This window comes from Schistocerca americana, unplaced genomic scaffold (assembly GCF_021461395.2).
Source record: "Schistocerca americana isolate TAMUIC-IGC-003095 unplaced genomic scaffold, iqSchAmer2.1 HiC_scaffold_305, whole genome shotgun sequence".
Taxonomy (NCBI): Eukaryota; Metazoa; Arthropoda; class Insecta; order Orthoptera; family Acrididae; genus Schistocerca; species Schistocerca americana.
Window position 1 is genome coordinate 1 of NW_025726022.1, and position 15017 is coordinate 15017.

Consider the following 15017-nt stretch of genomic DNA (forward strand, 5'->3'; position numbering starts at 1 on the left):
CACAAGACCTGAGGTAACAAGCACATCTGAAGACCCATTGTGCACTCGACTGTTCATGCCAACTCACCTGCCTCAGCACTTTACTACTGTGTACCACTCTTGTCGTCCAACTGCAAAAGACTGGCCCACAACAACTTTCCGCGTCTCCATTGCACTGCGCAAACTACGAAACGCTCCCCAAACATGGCACTCACCCACGCAGACGACTTTTCCGACTTTACACGACGCTCACGCAACGCTCACGCTAGTGACAGCCTTATTTAGAGCTTGACGTCGCACACAAGCGAATGAGCACATTTCGCCTACGACTTAGGCCGCCCTCCCTAGTGTGGCTGGTTCGGTGTCTGCAGGCAGCGAGGGGCTGCAAGCTTCCTGTGTTCGCGCCTATGTCACCTCTGCTTGCTTGTCAGAGACAGAGTATCGCAAAACATACAACTCACTCCATGAATTGATTGCTACGGCATCTGTCATCAGCAGTCACAACTAGCAACACCAGTAGCAGCCGACTGCACGTCAAGAATTGGAATGTGCAGTGGGATTTTTGGTGAATTCGGCGCAAGGCTGATCTTTGCGACATAGGTTTGAGAATCTTATGGGAACACTTGTACTGTTTTCTAAATTAAGTGTAGTGGTGGGAGGGAGGGTGCTTCGTGCGCATTACAGCACGCTTGCCAATTGTGGCTGCTAATCGTTGGCTCGTATCTGCCTTGACACATTTTCTGGCTGTGAATTATTCCACTTGCATGGCAGTGTGCGCATGTTGGTGTGTTTAAAAATTCTGGAGGCGCTGGGTATCGATCCCAGTACCTCTCGCATGCTAAGCGAGCGCTCTACCATCTGAGCTACGCCCCCTGCTGACGAACTGCGCTACATACAGCATATCAATGACACAGACCCTTGCACTCCCATTATTCCGCTGACAAACACTACTCTCAATGTGTCCGTGAGGGTGTCTTTCAGGTTTCCTGCATTCTGTATCGAATCGTAGTTGGCCAAAATCAAAGTGGCACGCACGACGTCGAAAATAGCGTTCGGCCAACGCTCTGGGGTAGACGAACGTGTTGTCCACTCTCTAGACTTCATTGAGGTTAGGCCGTTATACCTAAGGCAGATTTGCACTCGATGACACCTCGACAACAGCCGGTCCTCACATTTACGTCTTGCTCTCCTTACGTCAGTATACGAGTCTGTGAGCCTGGCTTTGCAACATCTTGCGTGCCTTTAGGCTCGCCGCGACCAACACTTACCACAAAACATGGAGGCGCCGGGGCTTGAACCCGGGACCTTTCACATGCAAAGCGAACGCTCTACCAACTGAGCTACGCCCCCAAGCACAACCAAGCTGCGCTGTTCTCCGTTCTTTGCTACTCTTATGTGCACGGACACGATGGTTGGTTGGTTTGCAGGGGTGAAGGGACCAGAGTACAAAGGCGCGGACACGTTCACATACGCAAGAGTTCCAAGTAGTTTCGATGCTCTGGTATTACGACTGCAAATTCCGTCCGTTTTTAACGTCTAAAATTGAAGGGACAGTCACAAGTTGCTCCGTTTTCACTCCATGTCGACAATCACACAGCACCTGAGGTAACAAGCACATCTGAAGACCCATTGTGCACTCGACTGTTCATGCCAACTCACTGCCTCGCACTTTACTACTGTGTACCACTCTTGTCGTCCAACTGCAAAAGACTGGGCCACAACAACTTTCCGCGTCTCCATTGCACTGCGCAAACTACGAAACGCTCCCCAAACATGGCACTCACCCACGCAGACGACTTTTCCGACTTTACACGACGCTCACGCAACGCTCACGCTAGTGACAGCCTTATTTAGAGCTTGACGTCGCACACAGCGAATGAGCACATTTCGCCTACGACTTAGGCCGCCCTCCTAGTGTGGCTGTTCGGTGTCTGCAGGCAGCGAGGGGCTGCAAGCTTCCTGTGTTCGCGCCTATGTCACCTCTGCTTGCTTGTCAGAGACAGAGTATCGCAAAACATACAACTCACTCCATGAATTGATTGCTACGGCATCTGTCATCAGCAGTCACAACTAGCAACCACCAGTAGCAGCCGACTGCACGTCAAGAATTGGAATGTGCAGTGGGATTTTTGTGAATTCGGCGCAAGGCTGATCTTTGCGACATAGGTTTGAGAATCATATGGGAACACTTGTACTGTTTCTAAATTAAGTGTAGTGGTGGGAGGAGGGTGCTTCGTGCGCATTACAGCACGCTTGCCAATTGTGGCTGCTAATCGTTGGCTCGTATCTGCCTTGACACATTTTCTGGCTGTGAATTATTCCACTTGCATGGCAGTGTGCGCATGTTGGTGTGTTAAAAATTCTGGAGGCGCTGGGTATCGATCCCAGTACCTCTCGCATGCTAAGCGAGCGCTCTACCATCTGAGCTACGCCCCTGCTGACGAACTGCGCTACATACAGCCATATCAATGACACAGACCCTTGCACTCCATTATTCCGCTGACAAACACTACTCTCAATGTGTCCGTGAGGGTGTCTTTCAGGTTTCCTGCATTCTGTATCGAATCGTAGTTGGCCAAAATCAAAGTGGCACGCACGACGGCGAAAATAGCGTTCGGCCAACGCTCTGGGGGTAGACGAACGTGTTGTCCCACTCTCTAGACTTCATTGAGGTTAGGCCGTTATACCTAAGGCAGATTTGCACTCGATGACACCTCGACAACAGCGGTCCTCACATTTACGTCTTGCTCTCCTTACGTCAGTATACGAGTCTGTGACGCTGGCTTTGCAACATCTTGCGTGCCTTTAGGCTCGCCGCGACCACACTTACCACAAAACATGGAGGCGCCGGGGCTTGAACCCGGGACCTTTCACATGCAAAGCGAACGCTCTACCAACTGAGCTACGCCCCCAAGCACAACCAGCTGCGCTGTTCTCGTTCTTTGCTACTCTTATGTCGACGGACACGATGGTTGGTTGGTTTGCAGGGGTGAAGGGACCAGAGTACAAAGGCGCGGACCGTTCACATACGCAAGAGTTCCAAGTAGTTTCGATGCTCTGGTATTACGACTGCAAATTCCGTCCGTTTTTAACGTCTTAAATTGAAGGGACAGTCACAAGTTGCTCCGTTTTCACTCCATGTCGACAATCACACAGCACCTGAGGTAACAAGCACATCTGAAGACCCATTGTGCACTCGACTGTTCATGCCAACTCACTGCCTCGCACTTTACTACTGTGTACCACTCTTGTCGTCCAACTGCAAAAGACTGGCCCACAACAACTTTCCCGCGTCTCCATTGCACTGCGCAAACTACGAAACGCTCCCCAAACATGGCACTCACCCACGCAGACGACTTTTCCGACTTACACGACGCTCACGCAACGCTCACGCTAGTGACAGCCTTATTTAGAGCTTGACGTCGCACACAAGCGAATGAGCACATTTCGCCTACGACTTAGCGCCCGCCCTCCTAGTGTGGCTGTTCGGTGTCTGCAGGCAGCGAGGGGCTGCAAGCTTCCTGTGTTCCGCCCTATGTCACCTCTGCTTGCTTGTCAGAGACAGAGTATCGCAAAACATACAACTCACTCCATGAATTGATTGCTACGGCATCTGTCATCAGCAGTCACAACTAGCACACCAGTAGCAGCCGACTGCACGTCAAGAATTGGAATGTGCAGTGGGATTTTTGTGAATTCGGCGCAAGGCTGATCTTTGCGACATAGGTTTGAGAATCTTATGGGAACACTTGTACTGTTTCTAAATTAAGTGTAGTGGTGGGAGGAGGGTGCTTCGTGCGCATTACAGCACGCTTGCCAATTCGTGGCTGCTAATCGTTGCTCGTATCTGCCTTGACACATTTTCTGCGTGTGAATTATTCCACTTGCATGGCAGTGTGCGCATGTTGGTGTGTTAAAAATTCTGGAGGCGCTGGGTATCGATCCCAGTACCTCTCGCATGCTAAGCGAGCGCTCTACCATCTGAGCTACGCCCCCTGCTGACGAACTGCGCTAACTACAGCCATATCAATGACACAGACCCTTGCACTCCCATTATTCCGCTGACAAACACTACTCTCAATGTGCTCCGTGAGGGTGTCTTTCAGGTTTCCTGCATTCTGTATCGAATCGTAGTTGGCCAAAATCAAAGTGGCACGCACGACGGCGAAATAGCGTTCGGCCAACGCTCTGGGGTAGACGAACGTGTTGTCCACTCTCTAGACTTCATTGAGGTTAGGCCGTTATACCTAAGGAGATTTGCACTCGATGACACCTCGACAACAGCCGGTCCTCACATTTAGTCTTGCTCTCCTTACGTCAGTATACGAGTCTGTGACGCTGGCTTTGCAACATCTTGCGTGCCTTTAGGCTCGCCGCGACCAACACTTACCACAAAACATGGAGGCGCCGGGGCTTGAACCCGGGACCTTTCACATGCAAAGCGAACGCTCTACCAACTGAGCTACGCCCCCAAGCACAACCAAGCTGCGCTGTTCTCCGTTCTTTGCTACTCTTATGTGCACGGACACGATGGTTGGTTGGTTTGCAGGGGGTGAAGGGACCAGAGTACAAAGGCGCGGACACGTTCACATACGCAAGAGTTCCAAGTAGTTTCGATGCTCTGGTATTACGACTGCAAATTCCGTCCGTTTTTAACGTCTTAAATTGAAGGGGACAGTCACAAGTTGCTCGTTTTCACTCCATGTCGACAATCACACAGCACCTGAGGTAACAAGCACATCTGAAGACCCATTGTGCATCGACTGTTCATGCCCAACTCACTGCCTCGCACTTTACTACTGTGTACCACTCTTGTCGTCCAACTGCAAAGACTGGCCCACAACAACTTTCCGCGTCTCATTGCACTGCGCAACTACGAAACGCTCCCCAAACATGGCACTCACCCACGCAGACGACTTTTCCGACTTTACACGACGCTCACGCAACGCTCACGCTAGTGACAGCCCTTATTTAGAGCTTGACGTCGCACACAAGCGAATGAGCAATTTCGCCTACGACTTAGGCCGCCCTCCTAGTGTGGCTGTTCGGTGTCTGCAGGCAGCGAGGGGCTGCAAGCTTCCTGTGTTCGCGCCTATGTCACCTCTGCTTGCTTGTCAGAGCAGAGTATCGCAAAACATACAACTCACTCCATGAATTGATTGCTACGGCATCTGTCATCAGCAGTCACAACTAGCAACACCAGTAGCAGCCGACTGCACGTCAAGAATTGGAATGTGCAGTGGGGATTTTTGTGAATTCGGCGCAAGGCTGATCTTTGGCGACATAGGTTTGAGAATCTTATGGGAACACTTGTACTGTTTCTAAATTAAGTGTAGTGGTGGGAGGAGGGTGCTTCGTGCGCATTACAGCACGCTTGCCAATTGTGGCTGCTAATCGTTGCTCGTATCTGCCTTGACACATTTTCTGGCTGTGAATTATTCCACTTGCATGGCGAGTGTGCGCATGTTGGTGTGTTAAAAATTCTGGAGGCGCTGGGTATCGATCCAGTACCTCTCGCATGCTAAGCGAGCGCTCTACCATCTGAGCTACGCCCCCCTGCTGACGAACTGCGCTACATACAGCCATATCAATGACACAGACCCTTGCACTCCCATTATTCCGCTGACAAACACTACTCTCAATGTGTCCGTGAGGGTGTCCTTTCAGGTTTCCTGCATTCTGTATCGAATCGTAGTTGGCCAAAATCAAAGTGGCACGCACGACGGCGAAAATAGCGTTCGGCCAACGCTCTGGGGTAGACGAACGTGTTGTCCACTCTCTAGACTTCATTGAGGTTAGGCCGTTATACCTAAGGCAGATTTGCACTCGATGACACCTCGACAACAGCCGGTCCTCACATTTACGTCTTGCTCTCCTTACGTCAGTATACGAGTCTGTGACGCTGGCTTTGCAACATCTTGCGTGCCTTTAGGCTCGCCGCGACCAACACTTACCACAAAACATGGAGGCGCCGGGGCTTGAACCCCGGGACCTTTCACATGCAAAGCGAACGCTCTACCAACTGAGCTACGCCCCCAAGCACAACCAAGCTGCGCTGTTCTCCGTTCTTTGCTACTCTTATGTGCACGGACACGATGGTTGGTTGGTTTGCAGGGGTGAAGGGACCAGAGTACAAAGGCGCGGACACGTTCACATACGCAAGAGTTCCAAGTAGTTTCGATGCTCTGGTATTACGACTGCAAATTCCGTCCGTTTTTAACGTCTTAAATTGAAGGGACAGTCACAAGTTGCTCCGTTTTCACTCCATGTCGACAATCACACAGCACCTGAGGTAACAAGCACATCTGAAGACCCATTGTGCACTCGACTGTTCATGCCAACTCACTGCCTCGCACTTTACTACTGTGTACCACTCTTGTCGTCCAACTGCAAAAGACTGGGCCACAACAACTTTCCGCGTCTCCATTGCACTGCGCAAACTACGAAACGCTCCCCAAACATGCCACTCACCCACGCAGACGACTTTTCCGACTTTACACGACGCTCACGCAACGCTCACGCTAGTGACAGCCTTATTTAGAGCTTGACGTCGCACACAAGCGAATGAGCACATTTCGCCTACGACTTAGGCCGCCCTCCTAGTGTGGCTGTTCGGTGTCTGCAGGCAGCGAGGGGCTGCAAGCTTCCTGTGTTCGCGCCTATGTCACCTCTGCTTGCTTGTCAGAGACAGAGTATCGCAAAACATACAACTCACTCCATGAATTGATTGCTACGGCATCTGTCATCAGCAGTCACAACTAGCAACACCAGTAGCAGCCGACTGCACGTCAAGAATTGGAATGTGCAGTGGGATTTTTGTGAATTCGGCGCAAGGCTGATCTTTGCGACATAGGTTTGAGAATCTTATGGGAACACTTGTACTGTTTCTAAATTAAGTGTAGTGGTGGGAGGAGGGTGCTTCGTGCGCATTACAGCACGCTTGCCAATTGTGGCTGCTAATCGTTGGCTCGTATCTGCCTTGACACATTTTCTGGCTGTGAATTATTCCACTTGCATGGCAGTGTGCGCATGTTGGTGTGTTAAAAATTCTGGAGGCGCTGGGTATCGATCCCAGTACCTCTCGCATGCTAAGCGAGCGCTCTACCATCTGAGCTACGCCCCCTGCTGACGAACTGCGCTACATACAGCCATATCAATGACACAGACCCTTGCACTCCCATTATTCCGCTGACAAACACTACTCTCAATGTGTCCGTGAGGGTGTCTTTCAGGTTTCCTGCATTCTGTATCGAATCGTAGTTGGCCAAAATCAAAGTGGCACGCACGACGGCGAAAATAGCGTTCGGCCAACGCTCTGGGGTAGACGAACGTGTTGTCCACTCTCTAGACTTCATTGAGGTTAGGCCGTTATACCTAAGGCAGATTTGCACTCGATGACACCTCGACAACAGCCGGTCCTCACATTTACGTCTTGCTCTCCTTACGTCAGTATACGAGTCTGTGACGCTGGCTTTGCAACATCTTGCGTGCCTTTAGGCTCGCCGCGACCAACACTTACCACAAAACATGGAGGCGCCGGGGCTTGAACCCGGGACCTTTCACATGCAAAGCGAACGCTCTACCAACTGAGCTACGCCCCCAAGCACAACCAAGCTGCGCTGTTCTCCGTTCTTTGCTACTCTTATGTGCACGGACACGATGGTTGGTTGGTTTGCAGGGGTGAAGGGACCAGAGTACAAAGGCGCGGACACGTTCACATACGCAAGAGTTCCAAGTAGTTTCGATGCTCTGGTATTACGACTGCAAATTCCGTCCGTTTTTAACGTCTTAAATTGAAGGGACAGTCACAAGTTGCTCCGTTTTCACTCCATGTCGACAATCACACAGCACCTGAGGTAACAAGCACATCTGAAGACCCATTGTGCACTCGACTGTTCATGCCAACTCACTGCCTCGCACTTTACTACTGTGTACCACTCTTGTCGTCCAACTGCAAAAGACTGGGCCACAACAACTTTCCGCGTCTCCATTGCACTGCGCAAACTACGAAACGCTCCCCAAACATGCCACTCACCCACGCAGACGACTTTTCCGACTTTACACGACGCTCACGCAACGCTCACGCTAGTGACAGCCTTATTTAGAGCTTGACGTCGCACACAAGCGAATGAGCACATTTCGCCTACGACTTAGGCCGCCCTCCTAGTGTGGCTGTTCGGTGTCTGCAGGCAGCGAGGGGCTGCAAGCTTCCTGTGTTCGCGCCTATGTCACCTCTGCTTGCTTGTCAGAGACAGAGTATCGCAAAACATACAACTCACTCCATGAATTGATTGCTACGGCATCTGTCATCAGCAGTCACAACTAGCAACACCAGTAGCAGCCGACTGCACGTCAAGAATTGGAATGTGCAGTGGGATTTTTGTGAATTCGGCGCAAGGCTGATCTTTGCGACATAGGTTTGAGAATCTTATGGGAACACTTGTACTGTTTCTAAATTAAGTGTAGTGGTGGGAGGAGGGTGCTTCGTGCGCATTACAGCACGCTTGCCAATTGTGGCTGCTAATCGTTGGCTCGTATCTGCCTTGACACATTTTCTGGCTGTGAATTATTCCACTTGCATGGCAGTGTGCGCATGTTGGTGTGTTAAAAATTCTGGAGGCGCTGGGTATCGATCCCAGTACCTCTCGCATGCTAAGCGAGCGCTCTACCATCTGAGCTACGCCCCCTGCTGACGAACTGCGCTACATACAGCCATATCAATGACACAGACCCTTGCACTCCCATTATTCCGCTGACAAACACTACTCTCAATGTGTCCGTGAGGGTGTCTTTCAGGTTTCCTGCATTCTGTATCGAATCGTAGTTGGCCAAAATCAAAGTGGCACGCACGACGGCGAAAATAGCGTTCGGCCAACGCTCTGGGGTAGACGAACGTGTTGTCCACTCTCTAGACTTCATTGAGGTTAGGCCGTTATACCTAAGGCAGATTTGCACTCGATGACACCTCGACAACAGCCGGTCCTCACATTTACGTCTTGCTCTCCTTACGTCAGTATACGAGTCTGTGACGCTGGCTTTGCAACATCTTGCGTGCCTTTAGGCTCGCCGCGACCAACACTTACCACAAAACATGGAGGCGCCGGGGCTTGAACCCGGGACCTTTCACATGCAAAGCGAACGCTCTACCAACTGAGCTACGCCCCCAAGCACAACCAAGCTGCGCTGTTCTCCGTTCTTTGCTACTCTTATGTGCACGGACACGATGGTTGGTTGGTTTGCAGGGGTGAAGGGACCAGAGTACAAAGGCGCGGACACGTTCACATACGCAAGAGTTCCAAGTAGTTTCGATGCTCTGGTATTACGACTGCAAATTCCGTCCGTTTTTAACGTCTTAAATTGAAGGGACAGTCACAAGTTGCTCCGTTTTCACTCCATGTCGACAATCACACAGCACCTGAGGTAACAAGCACATCTGAAGACCCATTGTGCACTCGACTGTTCATGCCAACTCACTGCCTCGCACTTTACTACTGTGTACCACTCTTGTCGTCCAACTGCAAAAGACTGGGCCACAACAACTTTCCGCGTCTCCATTGCACTGCGCAAACTACGAAACGCTCCCCAAACATGGCACTCACCCACGCAGACGACTTTTCCGACTTTACACGACGCTCACGCAACGCTCACGCTAGTGACAGCCTTATTTAGAGCTTGACGTCGCACACAAGCGAATGAGCACATTTCGCCTACGACTTAGGCCGCCCTCCTAGTGTGGCTGTTCGGTGTCTGCAGGCAGCGAGGGGCTGCAAGCTTCCTGTGTTCGCGCCTATGTCACCTCTGCTTGCTTGTCAGAGACAGAGTATCGCAAAACATACAACTCACTCCATGAATTGATTGCTACGGCATCTGTCATCAGCAGTCACAACTAGCAACACCAGTAGCAGCCGACTGCACGTCAAGAATTGGAATGTGCAGTGGGATTTTTGTGAATTCGGCGCAAGGCTGATCTTTGCGACATAGGTTTGAGAATCTTATGGGAACACTTGTACTGTTTCTAAATTAAGTGTAGTGGTGGGAGGAGGGTGCTTCGTGCGCATTACAGCACGCTTGCCAATTGTGGCTGCTAATCGTTGGCTCGTATCTGCCTTGACACATTTTCTGGCTGTGAATTATTCCACTTGCATGGCAGTGTGCGCATGTTGGTGTGTTAAAAATTCTGGAGGCGCTGGGTATCGATCCCAGTACCTCTCGCATGCTAAGCGAGCGCTCTACCATCTGAGCTACGCCCCCTGCTGACGAACTGCGCTACATACAGCCATATCAATGACACAGACCCTTGCACTCCCATTATTCCGCTGACAAACACTACTCTCAATGTGTCCGTGAGGGTGTCTTTCAGGTTTCCTGCATTCTGTATCGAATCGTAGTTGGCCAAAATCAAAGTGGCACGCACGACGTCGAAAATAGCGTTCGGCCAACGCTCTGGGGTAGACGAACGTGTTGTCCACTCTCTAGACTTCATTGAGGTTAGGCCGTTATACCTAAGGCAGATTTGCACTCGATGACACCTCGACAACAGCCGGTCCTCACATTTACGTCTTGCTCTCCTTACGTCAGTATACGAGTCTGTGACGCTGGCTTTGCAACATCTTGCGTGCCTTTAGGCTCGCCGCGACCAACACTTACCACAAAACATGGAGGCGCCGGGGCTTGAACCCGGGACCTTTCACATGCAAAGCGAACGCTCTACCAACTGAGCTACGCCCCCAAGCACAACCAAGCTGCGCTGTTCTCCGTTCTTTGCTACTCTTATGTGCACGGACACGATGGTTGGTTGGTTTGCAGGGGTGAAGGGACCAGAGTACAAAGGCGCGGACACGTTCACATACGCAAGAGTTCCAAGTAGTTTCGATGCTCTGGTATTACGACTGCAAATTCCGTCCGTTTTTAACGTCTTAAATTGAAGGGACAGTCACAAGTTGCTCCGTTTTCACTCCATGTCGACAATCACACAGCACCTGAGGTAACAAGCACATCTGAAGACCCATTGTGCACTCGACTGTTCATGCCAACTCACTGCCTCGCACTTTACTACTGTGTACCACTCTTGTCGTCCAACTGCAAAAGACTGGCCCACAACAACTTTCCGCGTCTCCATTGCACTGCGCAAACTACGAAACGCTCCCCAAACATGGCACTCACCCACGCAGACGACTTTTCCGACTTTACACGACGCTCACGCAACGCTCACGCTAGTGACAGCCTTATTTAGAGCTTGACGTCGCACACAAGCGAATGAGCACATTTCGCCTACGACTTAGGCCGCCCTCCTAGTGTGGCTGTTCGGTGTCTGCAGGCAGCGAGGGGCTGCAAGCTTCCTGTGTTCGCGCCTATGTCACCTCTGCTTGCTTGTCAGAGACAGAGTATCGCAAAACATACAACTCACTCCATGAATTGATTGCTACGGCATCTGTCATCAGCAGTCACAACTAGCAACACCAGTAGCAGCCGACTGCACGTCAAGAATTGGAATGTGCAGTGGGATTTTTGTGAATTCGGCGCAAGGCTGATCTTTGCGACATAGGTTTGAGAATCTTATGGGAACACTTGTACTGTTTCTAAATTAAGTGTAGTGGTGGGAGGAGGGTGCTTCGTGCGCATTACAGCACGCTTGCCAATTGTGGCTGCTAATCGTTGGCTCGTATCTGCCTTGACACATTTTCTGGCTGTGAATTATTCCACTTGCATGGCAGTGTGCGCATGTTGGTGTGTTAAAAATTCTGGAGGCGCTGGGTATCGATCCCAGTACCTCTCGCATGCTAAGCGAGCGCTCTACCATCTGAGCTACGCCCCCTGCTGACGAACTGCGCTACATACAGCCATATCAATGACACAGACCCTTGCACTCCCATTATTCCGCTGACAAACACTACTCTCAATGTGTCCGTGAGGGTGTCTTTCAGGTTTCCTGCATTCTGTATCGAATCGTAGTTGGCCAAAATCAAAGTGGCACGCACGACGTCGAAAATAGCGTTCGGCCAACGCTCTGGGGTAGACGAACGTGTTGTCCACTCTCTAGACTTCATTGAGGTTAGGCCGTTATACCTAAGGCAGATTTGCACTCGATGACACCTCGACAACAGCCGGTCCTCACATTTACGTCTTGCTCTCCTTACGTCAGTATACGAGTCTGTGACGCTGGCTTTGCAACATCTTGCGTGCCTTTAGGCTCGCCGCGACCAACACTTACCACAAAACATGGAGGCGCCGGGGCTTGAACCCGGGACCTTTCACATGCAAAGCGAACGCTCTACCAACTGAGCTACGCCCCCAAGCACAACCAAGCTGCGCTGTTCTCCGTTCTTTGCTACTCTTATGTGCACGGACACGATGGTTGGTTGGTTTGCAGGGGTGAAGGGACCAGAGTACAAAGGCGCGGACACGTTCACATACGCAAGAGTTCCAAGTAGTTTCGATGCTCTGGTATTACGACTGCAAATTCCGTCCGTCTTTAACGTCTTAAATTGAAGGGACAGTCACAAGTTGCTCCGTTTTCACTCCATGTCGACAATCACACAGCACCTGAGGTAACAAGCACATCTGAAGACCCATTGTGCACTCGACTGTTCATGCCAACTCACTGCCTCGCACTTTACTACTGTGTACCACTCTTGTCGTCCAACTGCAAAAGACTGGGCCACAACAACTTTCCGCGTCTCCATTGCACTGCGCAAACTACGAAACGCTCCCCAAACATGGCACTCACCCACGCAGACGACTTTTCCGACTTTACACGACGCTCACGCAACGCTCACGCTAGTGACAGCCTTATTTAGAGCTTGACGTCGCACACAAGCGAATGAGCACATTTCGCCTACGACTTAGGCCGCCCTCCTAGTGTGGCTGTTCGGTGTCTGCAGGCAGCGAGGGGCTGCAAGCTTCCTGTGTTCGCGCCTATGTCACCTCTGCTTGCTTGTCAGAGACAGAGTATCGCAAAACATACAACTCACTCCATGAATTGATTGCTACGGCATCTGTCATCAGCAGTCACAACTAGCAACACCAGTAGCAGCCGACTGCACGTCAAGAATTGGAATGTGCAGTGGGATTTTTGTGAATTCGGCGCAAGGCTGATCTTTGCGACATAGGTTTGAGAATCTTATGGGAACACTTGTACTGTTTCTAAATTAAGTGTAGTGGTGGGAGGAGGGTGCTTCGTGCGCATTACAGCACGCTTGCCAATTGTGGCTGCTAATCGTTGGCTCGTATCTGCCTTGACACATTTTCTGGCTGTGAATTATTCCACTTGCATGGCAGTGTGCGCATGTTGGTGTGTTAAAAATTCTGGAGGCGCTGGGTATCGATCCCAGTACCTCTCGCATGCTAAGCGAGCGCTCTACCATCTGAGCTACGCCCCCTGCTGACGAACTGCGCTACATACAGCCATATCAATGACACAGACCCTTGCACTCCCATTATTCCGCTGACAAACACTACTCTCAATGTGTCCGTGAGGGTGTCTTTCAGGTTTCCTGCATTCTGTATCGAATCGTAGTTGGCCAAAATCAAAGTGGCACGCACGACGTCGAAAATAGCGTTCGGCCAACGCTCTGGGGTAGACGAACGTGTTGTCCACTCTCTAGACTTCATTGAGGTTAGGCCGTTATACCTAAGGCAGATTTGCACTCGATGACACCTCGACAACAGCCGGTCCTCACATTTACGTCTTGCTCTCCTTACGTCAGTATACGAGTCTGTGACGCTGGCTTTGCAACATCTTGCGTGCCTTTAGGCTCGCCGCGACCAACACTTACCACAAAACATGGAGGCGCCGGGGCTTGAACCCGGGACCTTTCACATGCAAAGCGAACGCTCTACCAACTTTTTTTTTTTTTTTTTTTTTTTTTTTTTTTTTTTTTTTTTGTTTTTTTTTTTTTTTACAATTGTTACCTCCCTTCTCCCCTTACAGCCCTCCTTGCGCTCTCCATGAATGCCGTCCTTGGCGAGCTTCATCAGCTATAGTCAAAAGAAATCAAAGTCTCCAGATTCACTGGCGTCGTACAACAGTACACAAAAAGAATACTGGTTCTTCCGGATTACAAGGAGTTCATTGCCTCGTCTTCTTTGTAATATAAGTGCAACGAAAAATAGAAATCTCTCTCAAAACAAGGGGAAAAAAAAAAAATGTCTCTTCCCGCAAAAAACAAATAATGAGGAATAAGGAAGAAAAGAAAACCTCATGTTCTTCAAGCGCCATAGGTGAAACGATAACGAAAATAGTATTCAGTGTTCGCTTGTACTTGGGAACTTCACCGTGGAAATGTTAACAGGAATGGCGGATTGACTTTAGAATCACCCAATTCCCTGTTTCTCAAACAGTATTTTTAACATGTTTCCAAAATCCCTTTTAATGTGCGGGAACTGGGTACTTCGCCAATATGCCGTTTCCATATAAGCAGTAAAGGCAGTAATATTGTCTTCTCCGTGGTTAGTGATGACGTAATTGACAAAATGACCCAGCATCCACATAACAGTATTGTTTTTCGTTGTGGGGTAATACCGTGTATCAGGCCACAGGAGGATATCAGTTGTATAAAGACTTTCAGTGCTACGTGTGAGCAGCGCCAATCGTTTCCGCACCCAATGCCAGTTGAACTGATGCCCGCAGCAAGTAAACCTGTGCCTCAGAGTGTCAACGAATCCACATTTGAGGCAGTTGTCAGTAGCACTTAAGCCAATGCGGTTGAGTTTTTCGTTGGTTGGAACAAGATTGTGGACAACTTTATACCAGGCGGAAATCACATCGGAGGAATGAATTTTTAGAGTAATATTGGTCCACACTGCCGTCCAGACGATTCTTGGGTAGTGCATTTCAATTGTAGTTGGAGCTTCGTACTTCTGCCACTGAGCAAGTAAGAACACTGTCGTGAGACAAGGACTTGTGAAAACACTGTCACCTAAGTAACTAATTTCGAGGTAATAAACACCGACATGTTGCAATTGAAAGTTGAGTTTACCGATGTCAATTGGCGGTTTCATACATTTAGGGCGAACAATGCGAAACAACTTCGATGTGA

The 15017-nt window shown here is 50.2% G+C and overlaps 16 non-coding genes across 16 annotated transcripts; all 16 read right to left on the reverse strand.

Annotated features, from left to right (window-relative positions):
• Window positions 1-779: 779 nt before the first annotated feature.
• Window positions 780-852, reverse strand: Trnaa-agc. The gene has a single exon. It is a non-coding gene; the product is annotated as a tRNA-Ala (tRNA).
• Window positions 853-1256: 404 nt separating this feature from the next.
• Window positions 1257-1329, reverse strand: Trnaa-ugc. The gene has a single exon. It is a non-coding gene; the product is annotated as a tRNA-Ala (tRNA).
• Window positions 1330-2342: 1013 nt separating this feature from the next.
• Window positions 2343-2415, reverse strand: Trnaa-agc. The gene has a single exon. It is a non-coding gene; the product is annotated as a tRNA-Ala (tRNA).
• A 403-nt stretch (window positions 2416-2818) lies between these two features.
• Trnaa-ugc lies at window positions 2819-2891 on the reverse strand. The gene has a single exon. It is a non-coding gene; the product is annotated as a tRNA-Ala (tRNA).
• Window positions 2892-3902: 1011 nt separating this feature from the next.
• On the reverse strand, window positions 3903-3975 carry Trnaa-agc. The gene has a single exon. It is a non-coding gene; the product is annotated as a tRNA-Ala (tRNA).
• Window positions 3976-4378: 403 nt separating this feature from the next.
• Window positions 4379-4451, reverse strand: Trnaa-ugc. Its single transcript has one exon. It is a non-coding gene; the product is annotated as a tRNA-Ala (tRNA).
• Window positions 4452-5942: 1491 nt separating this feature from the next.
• Trnaa-ugc lies at window positions 5943-6016 on the reverse strand. Its single transcript has one exon. It is a non-coding gene; the product is annotated as a tRNA-Ala (tRNA).
• A 1013-nt stretch (window positions 6017-7029) lies between these two features.
• On the reverse strand, window positions 7030-7102 carry Trnaa-agc. The gene has a single exon. It is a non-coding gene; the product is annotated as a tRNA-Ala (tRNA).
• Window positions 7103-7507: 405 nt separating this feature from the next.
• On the reverse strand, window positions 7508-7580 carry Trnaa-ugc. The gene has a single exon. It is a non-coding gene; the product is annotated as a tRNA-Ala (tRNA).
• A 1013-nt stretch (window positions 7581-8593) lies between these two features.
• Window positions 8594-8666, reverse strand: Trnaa-agc. Its single transcript has one exon. It is a non-coding gene; the product is annotated as a tRNA-Ala (tRNA).
• A 405-nt stretch (window positions 8667-9071) lies between these two features.
• Trnaa-ugc lies at window positions 9072-9144 on the reverse strand. The gene has a single exon. It is a non-coding gene; the product is annotated as a tRNA-Ala (tRNA).
• Window positions 9145-10157: 1013 nt separating this feature from the next.
• Window positions 10158-10230, reverse strand: Trnaa-agc. Its single transcript has one exon. It is a non-coding gene; the product is annotated as a tRNA-Ala (tRNA).
• Window positions 10231-10635: 405 nt separating this feature from the next.
• Trnaa-ugc lies at window positions 10636-10708 on the reverse strand. Its single transcript has one exon. It is a non-coding gene; the product is annotated as a tRNA-Ala (tRNA).
• A 1013-nt stretch (window positions 10709-11721) lies between these two features.
• On the reverse strand, window positions 11722-11794 carry Trnaa-agc. Its single transcript has one exon. It is a non-coding gene; the product is annotated as a tRNA-Ala (tRNA).
• Window positions 11795-12199: 405 nt separating this feature from the next.
• Trnaa-ugc lies at window positions 12200-12272 on the reverse strand. Its single transcript has one exon. It is a non-coding gene; the product is annotated as a tRNA-Ala (tRNA).
• Window positions 12273-13285: 1013 nt separating this feature from the next.
• Trnaa-agc lies at window positions 13286-13358 on the reverse strand. The gene has a single exon. It is a non-coding gene; the product is annotated as a tRNA-Ala (tRNA).
• Between the last annotated feature and the right edge of the window lie 1659 nt (window positions 13359-15017).